Source organism: Sciurus vulgaris (assembly GCF_902686455.1).
Source record: "Sciurus vulgaris genome assembly, chromosome: 7".
Classification (NCBI taxonomy): domain Eukaryota; kingdom Metazoa; phylum Chordata; class Mammalia; order Rodentia; family Sciuridae; genus Sciurus; species Sciurus vulgaris.
The window spans coordinates 121,956,425-121,968,664 of record NC_136467.1 but is presented as its reverse complement, the minus strand read 5'-3'; the positions used below and the strand labels follow the sequence as shown (position 1 = coordinate 121,968,664).

At 48.7% G+C, this 12,240-nt stretch overlaps 1 protein-coding gene across 6 annotated transcripts in view; it reads left to right on the top strand.

Annotated features, from left to right (window-relative positions):
• The first annotated feature begins 5,536 nt into the window (after positions 1-5,536).
• Positions 5,537-12,240, top strand: part of PPARD (peroxisome proliferator activated receptor delta) — an 80,777-nt gene continuing 74,073 nt past the window's right edge. For 4 of the 6 annotated variants that reach the window (XM_079147250.1, XM_079147247.1, XM_079147249.1 and 1 more), the window contains exons 1-2: positions 5,537-5,677; positions 9,378-9,461. The gene's annotated coding sequence lies outside the window, so the exon portion shown is untranslated. The remainder of the gene's footprint in view (positions 5,678-9,377; positions 9,462-12,240) is intronic. The other 2 variants (XM_079147248.1, XM_079147246.1) reach the window with 2 other exon arrangements.

The following is a 12,240-nucleotide window of genomic DNA, read 5'->3' as shown; positions in this document are numbered from 1 at the left end:
GCGATCGAGCAGGAGGGAGAGTCTCCCTGAACACATTCCAGTTTCCAAGGTCCCCTTTGATGGTGGAGAGGGCATGGCCAGGTGGAGGTGGAGGTCTGGGGCATGTGCTTTCCCAGCGTTCCTCCTGGCCATGTGTGAAGCAGGTGCCTGGGGTGTGGAGCTCTACCTGTTTATGGGGTCTCTGGGGTCCGAGCATGGCTGCCCACTCTTGGTATTCAGCCTGACCTCATTTTGAGTTTTCGAGTTTCTGATTCTCCTCTCTGCTGTTGTAGACCCTGAAGGCTGGTTTTACGAGCTCACATTGAGGGCTCTGTGGTCCGTCCTCCAGCTTTGGAGCTTTTTTCTGATACCTAGGGCAGATTGGAGGTGAAAGGTAGGTGAAGGTGGAGTCTGCCGTCTCCAGCGTCGGGGTGGAGGCTGGTGTGTTCAGGCACAGCCTCTGAGAGGCCGAGAGGAAGCGGGTAGGCTTTCCCTCAGCACCTTGCGTGACTGCTTTAATCTTTTCGTGGTTGAAGGCCTTTAAGGCAGTCTTTTCTACTCCCAGCAGGAGGCAGGTGATCAGGTGACCTAGCTAGGAGGAAAGGATGACACAGTGTCACACCAGGTGAGTTCACAGGACTGGGTAATGTGTAGAAATTCTTTCCAAAAGTTGGTGGGGGCTGAGGCAAAAGAGCCTAAAGCATTTTCTATCGGTGAGAGGTCACCCAGGGAAGACTGGACATGGACACATACAATGCCTTCAGCACCTGCCACCTTGAGGAGGGGAGGATCTGGGCGGGGGGAGCAGAAGGTTCCATTGGGGGAAGCCTGTGGGAGCAAGGGTGAGGTGGGGAGGGAAGGGGTGAAGGGGGTGAGGCTGGGCATAAGGAGGAGGTTCATCTGCAGGGTGAAAATCAAAGCGAGGGAGCAGAGGGAGGGGTCGTAGATACCTGGAGGGGTGTTTGAGGAGAAGACTGAAAAGCTGAGCAGCTCTGGCAGAGAGAAGGCCTGGAGCAGAGGTGCCAGAGGCCTGGACATAGGGGACCTCAGGCCATTTACCATCGTGGTGGAGAAAGTTTTTAAGATCCCGAAGAATTTGGAATTCAAATGTGTCGTTTTCAGGTCAGTAACTATCCTGGTCCAGCTTGTAGGGTCCAGGCAGGATCACAGAAGAACACCTGTCCTTCAGGTTTCACTGTCTTGGAGACCCAGGGTCTGGATGTGTTTGGAAGGAACCCTATGGGGGTGTCCCATGGAGGCTTTGAGGGGGTCTGGCCCATGCTGAATAAAATAGATCAAGGAGGTTCCCAAGGACTCTGACAGAGAGAAAAGCCAAAATCAGGGGCGCTCCCACGAGAATTCCGTTTCTCTAAGGTCATTCCAGGATTCGTGGATAGAATGACTGGTCATGGATGGGTGTCCCCAAAGAAAGCCTGTCATTGCCACCAAGTGGTGGTGGGGTTTCTCTCACCCAGGCTGGAATTTGTCAGAGGAAGAGTATCAAAGGAGAGAGAAACCAAGGCAGGGATTCCAGGAATCCAGGGGAGTTAAAGGGGGTCTCTCACCCAATAGGCAGTGGGCAGTCGTGGATGAGAAGTCCAGCAATGTGAGTGGTAAGGACCACTCACATCCTGGAGCCACAGGAGCGGGAGGAGGGAGAATGAGAGAAGGAAAGAGAGAGATGGGGTCAAGGTCAAGGGAGGGCCTGGAGGGGCCACCATGGGTGGGAACCTCCAACACTGGTCCTGGGTTTCAGCACCAAAATGTAAGGAAAGAAGTGAAGGAAGGAAAAGAAGGGGAGGGGAGAGGAGGGCAGAGGACAGGTGGCCCAACAGTGACACAGGTTTATTCTGGATGAACCTGTGGAGGGACCTAATGGAGACCGAGACTGTCTTCCGCTTTCAGCCTGAGGTAGATATAGGGGGATGGGGGAGTGGGGGAGCTGTGGTTAGGCAGTTGTAGGGGGCTGTCAGGGAAGGGTCCTTGTGATTGTCACCTTCATTGTGGTGGTCACTGTTCCATGTTGAACAAGGTATTTCTCAAGATTTAGTCCCAGATAACAATTTCCTCCTTGTGTAATGATGCAGCATTGTCTGGGGTTTAGGTCAGGCTGAGTCAGAGTTACCGTGGGGTGACTGTTGTCCTAAGGTGGAGGATATGTCTCAAAATGGCATTGCCTTACCTAACATATGTACAGAGGCCTGGGAGGTGGGGCTGGAGTGCTAGAGGGATCTCAGACGTTGCTGCCAGGGATCAGGAAGTGGCTGCCCAAAGTCACCTCTGGTTCTGCCCTAGTGAGAGGCAGAGGAAGGGCAGGCTGGGTTCAGGAGACTAAGAAAGCCCCACCTGCTGGCTAGAGGCTGCCTGGCTGTGGTGAAGACGGCCTTTTATGTCAGGGCAGATCCAGCCTCCTCGCTCCACACTGCAGGTTATGCAGTTACACAGTAATTGGGCAGCAGAGCAGGTTTGGGTAGCTGAGTTTCCTGGCTGGTTTGGAAAAGGGTTGTCGAGGCTTGGCAGGAACCAGCTTTTCCCACTCAGCTGTCCTTAAGAGCAAATCAAGTAGAAATGATGATTCAGGGAAGCTGTTTCAGTCTGGGGTTGTGATTCAAGTAACAGAAACTGGTCTGGGAATGTAGCTCAGAGGTGCAAGGCACTGGGATCAATCCCCAGCACAGCCAAAAAATAAAAAGAAAAGTAACAGAAACTGACTGAAGCAGAGGAGGAATGTCTTAGTAGAATACAGGGGAGCTAATTAAATAATTGAGAAGATGAAGGGGAGGAGGATACGCCTGTCATCCCAGCAACTCAGGAGGCTGAAGCAGGACCGCAAGCTCCAGGCCAGCCTGGGCAACTCAGTGAGGCCATTTCGAAATTTGGAAAAAAACAAATATGTAAGAGCTGGGGATGTAGCTTGGCGGTAAAGTGCCCTTGTATTCAATCCCCAGTCCTGCAAAATAATACGATAATAATAACAGGGAGAGTGAGCAAGCTGAGAGGCCGTGTGGTCAGGAACGCACTCCAAGGCAGATGGCAGGACAGCTCTGTGAAGGAACGCTGGCTGAACACTGCGGGCGGAGACGCTGCTGCTTCCATGGCCAGCACCGCCAAGCACTAGAGGCTCCTCGGACGACTGCTGCCATGGTTGTCCCTGGAGATTAGGGGGAGCTGCCGCCCCTCCAGGAATGGATGCTGCGCCTTCCCTGGTTCTTCATCTTCCCAGCTTCCCCATGTGTCTGTCTGGTGGAGCCCCGAACAGGTGACTGTGCCCTACCTGCGAAGGAGGCTGTGAGCCAACACCTGACACTTGCAGAGGCTTCGGTGGAGGGAGGGGCTAAAAAGGCAGCTTTCCCAAATCAGCAAAGGGACTTCAGAAGTTGAGTGACCAAAACCAAGGAAAGCATTGAAGGGGAGGGATATGCAGAAAAGGGCGCATGGTGAGGCCAGCTATCTTCGTGGTAAACAGAGGCAGGATGATTTTATTTGGGTGACAAGGTAAATTGTAGCTTGATAAAGAAAACATACACAGGAAGAGGGTCAAACAGCAGAAGGATTCTTATTTGGAAAACCATTTGACTTAGTTTACTTCCAAGGGAGAGCACTAAGATTACTGCGTAGAGGTGAGATACTGACCAGATAAAAACTGTTGCTTAATAAAAGGAAGTGTTTTTGTTATTGTTGTTGTTGTTTTGGTACCAAGGATTGAACCCAGGGGAGCTTAACCACTGAACCACGTCCCAGCTCTTTTTATTTTTTATTTAGAGACAGGATCTCGCTGAGTTGTTTAGGGTCTCGCTAAGTTGCTGAGACTGGCTTTGAACTGGCGATCCTTCTGCCTCAGCCTCCTGAGCCACTGGGATTATAAGTGAGCACCACCACACCCAGTAATTTTTTTTTTATATAAAGTTTTTTTTTTCTTTTTTGGCTGAATGATATTCCATCAGAAGGATATAGAATAACTTACCTAAACATTTTTCTGTTGTTAGATAATTCCCCCCCCCCTTTTTTTTTCTTTAAATAGCATTGCACAATTGGGTGAAGTGGCATGTACTTGTAGTCCCAGCTATTGAATGATGAGTCTGGGTAACATAGTGAGACCCTGTCTCTAAAATAATAAATGAATATAATTAATAATGTTGCAATGAGTATTTTTGCGTGTATAAAATCTCTTCTTTATGATTATTTCTTGTACCTGGGCTGGGGATGTAGAACAGTGAGCCCAAGAAGCATAAGGGCCCAAGTTCAATCCCCAGGAATACCTTGACAGTGCTCTCAGAATTTCTTTTAGGGAAGGAACTATCTTTATTAGGGGAAATAAACCTCTTAGAGCAAGAAGGTGAGATCGTCAGGGCATGAGTATTGGCAAGAAGCCAAGCAATGAAGCAATATGGTTAAGATGTCTCTTTCCACCTGGAAAACTGGAGCAATCTGTGTTCTGCCAGAAAGGGTGGGCAGAGGAGAGAAAGGTAGGGTAGGGAGGTTGGGAGAAGACCAGGCCCTAAGGAGCCAAGGGAGCTTGGAAAACCTTGGAGGGAGTGGCAGAAAGGACTTTTACAAGCTCTGATGGGTGAACTCACATTGTTTGCCATGTATCATGTGATCCTGCTCCACAGGCCAGAGCATCATGATGTCTTCTGTAAATGTTTTGTGTGGGAAGAGGTGTGGGCAGCCCTCGGAAAGGGCTGAGTTTCATCTTTAGAATTCTGAAGTGTGATACAGTAACTGCCTGGCAGAAGCAGGAGCCCAAGGGGCAAAGATAATTAGAATATATAAGTCTCCAGAAATTTGCAGAAATCTTAGGGAGGACTTTGACTTCCACAGTCCATTTTTACTACAATTTCAAAGGGCAAGGAGGCTCACATCTAAATTCCAAAAGTAATATTCATTTCAAAAAGTAAGAAAAAGGAAAAGCAAGAAAGAAGATGGGGGTAGGTCACTGAGAGTTCCAGCACCAGAAAGCTGAGGGTGTGGCATAATGGAGTGGTAGGAAGTGGGAGAGGTAATCTGTATGTGTGTGTGTTTTTTTAGGGATTGAAGCCAGGGCCTTTCACATTCTATGCAAGTGTTCTACCACTGAGATACATCCCCACCCCTTTTCACTTTTTATTTTGGGTCAGGGTCTAAGTTGCTGAGGCTGGCCTCCAATTTGTGGTCCTCCTGCCTCAGCCTCCAGAGTAGCTGGGATTACAGGCAGGTACCACCATTCCCCGCTCAGCACTGCTTCTTCTTCGAACCCAAGCACCCTCTCTGGGTCCAAGTTTCTCCCATGGGAAGATAAGAAGGTTGTACTAGATGACCTCTAAGTTCCCTTCCAGCTTTGAATTTCCTTTTGTAAGACTTGCAGGACTTGCTTGCCTGACTGGCGCGCTCCTCCCTTAGCTGCTGCTACCGAATCTCGCGCCAGAGGGCGCTGCACACGGGCCCAGAGCATCGTGCGGTGGGCGGAGTGGCGGAATCAGTGGAGTCTCCAGGAGGTGCGGTGATTGGCCGCGACCGAGCGGAAGGGGGCGTGGAGGCGGGGAGGGAAAAGCGAGTTGCGCGGTGACGTCGCGCTGGCGGGGGCGGGGCCAGGCCCCCGAGCGTGTGACGCCGCGGCCGCGGCGGAGCTGGGGATTAATGGGAAAAGTTTTGGCAGGAGCGGGAGGATTCTGCGGAGCCTGCGGGACGGTGGCGGTGGCGCGGGAGGCGGCCGGGACAGGTCAGTACTGGTCGGGGGAAGCGGGCAGGCAAGCTGCGGAGGGCAGCGGCGGGCTCGGGCGGAGACTGCCCGCTGGCCTGGGGCGCGAGGCCCGGCGGGGAGCGGGGTGGGGGAGCGAGGGTCCGCGGACAGCGCTGGGGAGCTGCAGCGCTGCGACCTGGGCAGCCCCGCGGACGTCCTTTGCCCTGCTGGCGCCCCGCAGTCCCTGCGCCCCCATCCTCGGGACCCCCGTGGCTGTTTGAGCCCAGGTCACCGCCTTTTCTGACCGTACTCAGTGGCCCCTCATGGGCCTCGAGGCTCAGTCTCCTGCCACTTCTCTGAGAGCACCATCTCTGGCCCGGGATCCTCTCTCACTCCCCTGATCTCTTCCTTCATCCCTCTCTGGTGTCCCCCAATCTCCCGTCTCTTTCGGGATCTCGCCTCTCTCTTCCTCGTTATCCTTGTCTCCTGCCTTCCCCCTCCATCCTTGCCCTTTTAGTCTTTGCTCTTTCCAACCTTGCCCCGTGTTACCTGGTCCCCTTCAGTATTACAGCTCTCCTTTCTTTTCCTTGCGGTGTTATGAGGCTTTTTCAGTCCCTGCCTGCTGTCCCTGTCTGCCTAAGGATGGGTCCCTTCACCCATCCTGGCTACCTCCAGAGGTCCTGTTTTTTGCCCTATCCCCCAACTCCTGTCCTTTCCTTCCAGGTTCCTTACCTTTTCTTGGAGGAGAAGTGTTAGTTCCTCAACCTACTCTGCTTTCATTTGACCTACACTTAAGATGCCCATAGGGTAGGATTGGGGTGTCTGAGTCCATGATTGAATTAAAGGGGTCAGTGTCTGAAATAATAAGTATGTCTGTGTGGGAGAATTTACTGGAGTGTTGCATCAGGGATGATGTCCAATTTGTAGTCCATTCTTCTAATCTCAGCTTTAATACTTCCCTTTTATGAGTCTGTTGACTTCCAGGAACCCTTGGGGAGAGACTGCTGAATTGGGTGTGTGCCAGGGGTAGCCGGAGGCCTCTTCCAGTCTTTTCCCCTTCCAGGAAACAGGATTCTATGTCTTTTCATTTGGAATATATAGAACACTTCTAAACCATGATACCCTATCCTCTCTGCTCTGACTCCCACCTTCCACACCCTGCCTCTTCCCTAAGAGCTAAGAGAAGTGTCCAGAAGCTAATGCCCTGTAGAATACCCGTGTTCCTTGACCTTTGTATTCTGATTGGTTCCAGAACACTTTTTTCCTATTTGAATTTTGAAATAGATTGCTGGCCTCCTAGCCCTGGGGCTGTCAGGCATCTATCCCTTTTATTATTGGTGGCTTGAACCAGTTGTTGATTTTCTCTCATGTATCTTTAACTAACTGAATGTGCCTCTGCTGTTGGTCACTGAACAGGTTCTCTTGGAGTCTTTTCTCCCTCCTTTTTCTTTGGCAGCTTAATTTCCTGTGGATCCAGAAAGGAGTCTAATGCTGAAGCTCTGTTCACTTTGCCCAGGCCTAGTCTGGGGTATCAAGTTGATATCTGCCTGGGCAGGCTGTGGGGCTGCATTAGTTAGATCTTGCCAGGATCTTGAGTTGTCTGCTTCCAGATACATGGATCATTGTCTTGGGCTCCAGAGCCTATCACCTTGGTCATGTGTCTGGATGTTTAACCTTCTTGCAGAAAGTTCTTTTCACAGTCCTTTCAATTTGAGCTCCCTTATTTGGCATTGGTCCCCTGGAGAAATCTTCAGGAAATAACATATCCTCTGTTTCTGTCCAGTCTGGTCTTGGAGGATTCTGAAAGCGTGACCCACTCTCAAGTTTAGAGATGAAGGCCTGTTGTTTCACTGGTTCCAGGTTTCTAGGTCTCCTCTATTGAGGATCATGCTCTCTGTCTTTGAGCCAGAATTGGCCACAGAACTGGCAGCCTTTAGGAGCTGTGATGGAGAACCACCTAAACCAGCTCGACCAGACCTGACATTTTTGTAATTCTCTTTACACTGATCCTTTCCTATGGCAGCCATAGGATTGTGGATGGCGTATCACTTAGCCAGTCCCCTCTCCATTGACCCTGAAGCCTCGTCTATGCAGCACTTGGGACAATTTGGGAAAAGTGGACCAGAAGGGGTTTTTGGTTCCAATGAAAAACATTCCTCCAGAGTTTCAATGGGTCATTCTTGAGGTTGAGGTCCAGTGTTTGACAGTAACCTGGTCCAGTGTCTGACTTCAAAAGGGACTTCGCCTGACTTGGTGGGCAGTGGTTGCTTCCCTGCCTTTGCTTATCCTGTGGTAGTGTTCTCCACTGACATGGCAGGTGAGGGGCTTAAATATAGGGCAGACCCAGTCCTGGTGGATTGGACACCAGTAGCCCTGGCTTGATAGCCTGTTGCAGTTTGTGGTCTCTGAGTGGGTAGTCATGATCATTGATCGCCAAGTTCCCGTTCAGTGATTTTTGCAGGGCCCGGGTCAGCTTGCCTGTGTTCCACGCTATGGGCCATCAGGCCCCTGACAGTGTTCTTCCCACAGTGTGGCCTGTCAGCTCCTTTGTTTAATGAACTGTCTGCCTTTATTGTATTGCGTTTCTCATTGCCTTTTCTCCACTGCTTTTTGGTATATACCTCAACCCACACAGGAAGAGTGACCCCCACTCAGCCTGTGGCCCCTTAGCACCCTTCCCTGAGGACCTGGGAGGAAGTCAGTGTCAGGTGCTGATGTGGGAAGCTGGTCGGCCTCTGTTTTGTACAGAATACAACTGCCTGACTGTTGTGTAAGCTGTCCTCAGGGCCTGAGGAGCCTGGCATATCCTGGGACAGTGCAGCTTGTCTCTTGCAGGAGGAGCTGGACCTGTGACTCCTAAAGGCTTCAGCTGTATCCTGTCACTGAGGCCCACGGTGCTCCCTCCCGGCTGGGGAGCTGAACTGTGATGCCCTCCTCCCATGCCTTTGTAGAACCTGGAAATGCCAGGAGCCAGCCCCATGGCCCAGCATTGTCCATACTGGAAACATTCACTTCTTCCTCCCTACCCAGTGTCTCCATGGACTTGGTTCAGCCAGGCCCTGGCTTGTATTATGCCAGAGCCCTGTGCCCACTGCCCCTGCCATGTTGTTCCACATTGCCCAGTGGCTGTTTCTTGGACATGGTTTGTCCCAGAGCATTTTTCTGTGCCTTTGGAGTCAGGGGAGGGTGGCTTACAACAGCTGGATTCCAGGGTGTCACAGGAGAGCTGGGCACTTGACTGGAGCCTGGCAGGGAGCGAATGGCCACTTGCATCAGATTTCAGACATGTGGGTCTGCTTCCTTGGCAGATGGTTCCTGGCCTTCATAGCTCAGCAGGCTGGTGACTAGGCTGTGACTCTAGTCCTGTGTGTGGGGCTTTGCTAAGGAATCAAACATGACTCAGGGCATCTCAACATTTATGAGCTGCCACCCATGGTAGGGTGTTGGGCACCACCTCTTCCTTACCTTTCCAGCTCTTTCTGCCCCACCCTGGTAAAATCAGCAAAACCAGTGTCTGCTTGCTTAGAAGTGTACAGACTACTTCCAGGACTGCGAAATATTTGCTGACTGAGACTCAGAATAACAACATCTCAGGATGGGTGTGTGAGGGATAGTTGACAAGTCAGCTTACCTTAGGAGCACTCTTTGAGTTCTGGTATTTAATAAGAACTTACTAGAACAACTTTTCAGATCTCTGACACTTCTTAGCTAAAGATGTTGTTTTCTTTCTATCCTGTAGAGTTGAGTGGTGTTTTGGGCATGTACGTGGTACTTATACGGTGTCTTCTGCTCACCGACAGATGAAGACATATGCACCCTAGAGGTAATCCTATTTCCCTTATTGTGGGGCCTCTTACAAGTGACCAAAAGAGATTCAGATTTAGAAGCCTGGCCATGAAAATGAAATGATTTCACTAGAGCTGAGTCCCAGATCCCAGGTGCCTGTCATACATAGTATCTGGTGTCTCTCAGTTACACATAGTAGGCACTTATTAAATAATTATTGAATGTCTGTGACTTAAGTAGTTTTTTCTGGAGCATGGAGATTTTTTCACCTTTTGCCCACTGTAAAACAAACTTCCCAAAGCAAGGAATTATTTTGTTTTCTTTTGGGTCTAAGACATTGCCATAGATGAGACACTGAGTAAATGTTTGTTGAATGAATAAATGAGCATACTTTCCTTCTCCACACACATGAGTTCTGAGGGTACCAGGCTATAAAAATGCAGTTCGTCATTCTCTTTCCTTTATGGAACAAATATTTTTGAGTCCCAACTACATACGAGGCACTCGGGAAATGATGACAGTAAAACCTTTGGTCCCTGTGTCTCGTCCATGGCTTGCTGGCCTATGTGAGATACACATAATTGTTTCTTCCACTTCTGCTAGGCTAGTGGGTCCTCACCAGAGTCTGAATGATGCTGTGGTTTCCCATTGCTGTTTCCCTGTTCTCAGGATGCCTGGCAGGTTTTATAAACTCTCAGAAGGGGTGCTCCAGGGAATTTGATGTTCATTGTCCCAACTATTTGGGAGGCAGGGTTTTGATGGGTCCCTGCTGGGGGCCGGGAAAATGTGTGCCTCCTGTCTGTTTTAATCTCTGAAGTTCAGTGGTTCCAGGAGCTGTTTGTGGGCCCCACTTCCCTTTCTCTGCCTTTAACACCCTGCAGGTTTTCCTGTTGCTGAATAGTGTGGCGAGGCCTGGGTCTGTCCATCTGTGGGGGTCAGGTTGTTTGTGGATCTCTCAGGAAGGCCTTGGGCAGGGGTCCCTGCTGTTCTCAAACCCCTATAAAGTCCTTTCCTCTGAAGGGAATATGAGGGAGGAAGAAGCAGGGAGGAAGAAGGGGGTGTGGAGGCCTGTGAGGTTCCCTGAGAGGAGATGAGGTGGACGATCTGCCTGAGCAGGGAGAGCTGCTGTGCTGGATTGATTTGCTTTGTCATGTGCTTCAGTGGCAGTTAGCCACAGTGGCAGTAATTGTGCACATCCAGGGATCGGTTGTAATTCATCCCTGAGCTTTGAGCTCCCAGTCCTCTCTAGAGGATGTCTTCTTAGTGTCCTCTGGCAAAGAGAGGCTGATAGATGTTATAGCTTTATCATGTATTTCTGTGTTAATCTCTTAAAGTCGTGGTTGTTGCCATGTTCGTCTTTCTTACCTGAGGCCTATGTGTGGGTCAGGTACTGTGACAGATGTTTCATATGGGCCCCTCTGGGATGAGTCAGACCTGGCTAGGGAGAAAAGACATGCACAAAAAAGATTTTTTTAAATATTAAAGAGCTGGTGAGTACTGAGAATACGGTGCTGTTTAGAGGATGCACAGGTTGTTACTGAGGGATGATCTGTTGCAAGACAAAGGTCTTGGATTGAGCTTTGGGGGGTAGGGGGAGGTTTATTTTGAAGTCAACTTAAGAATAGTGTGAAACTTATACTTTGTGGCCTCGATACCAGTTTAGAAATTGAACATAACTTCCCTATGTTCATATATGAATACGTGACCAGTGTAACTCCACATCAGATACAACCACAAGAATCGGAAGTTATCCTCCATGTATGTATGCTATGTCAAAATACATTCTACTGTCATATAAACTAAAAAGAACTAATATAAAATTAAAAACACAACCAAACAAACCACTTTAGATTCTTAAATATTATTGAGGACTCCAAGAACTTAGGTATTAAAACTGAGGAATTAAAAAAAAATAATATTCCAATTCATAATATATAAAAATAAACCCATTACATATTATAAATGACATTTTTAATGAGGAATAACTACTTTCAAAACAAAATGAAGTAAGTGACATTGTTTTATCCTTCCTTTTGCCTACCTCTTTATGTCTGCTTTAATAAAAGACAGCTGAATTCTTTTTTTTCCCCCCTTGGTACTGGGAATTGTACCCAGAGGTGCTCTACCACTTAACTACATTCCCAGTTCTTTTTATTTTGAGATAGGGCCTTGCTAAGTTGCTGAGGCTGGCCTCAAACTTGGGATCCTCCTGCCTCAGCCTCCTGAGTCACTGGGATTACAGACATGCACCACCACACCCAGCTAGAATAGCTCAATTCTTATAGCTACTTCTGGGTTCAAGGTCTTGCAGTATGTTATTTTGTTTGAAGGATATGAGGAAAATTAGACCTTACACAGATATGTGATTTATAAAGGGAAGAGTATTTTAATAGCCTTTGCCAATAATTATAGATATTCTTTTGATGCCGTGTCTAACTCAACAAGTGGTAGTTTAAGGTTAGTTGCTGTGTGGAGTCTGAACCTTACCAAGAAACTTTCCATATTTTGTGACATTAAAATCCATTGGTCTATCTTGCTCTTTTTTTTTTTTTTTTTTTAATGGTTTAAAAACAGAGCAGAACTCTCACCCAAACATCTGAAAGCCAAATAAGACTACCAGTATTTTTACAGTATTTTTCTAACATCAATGGTTTTGGAATAGTGAACAAATCCAGATTAAAATCTTTAGTAGCTAATTACTTTCCCCTGTCTTCTACAAAGCTATAGAACCTAAGTCACTACATTTGAAATGGTAAGCAGAATTTCATTACTTGTAAACTGGACTCACTGATGAAACTACTCATCAGTCATCTTAC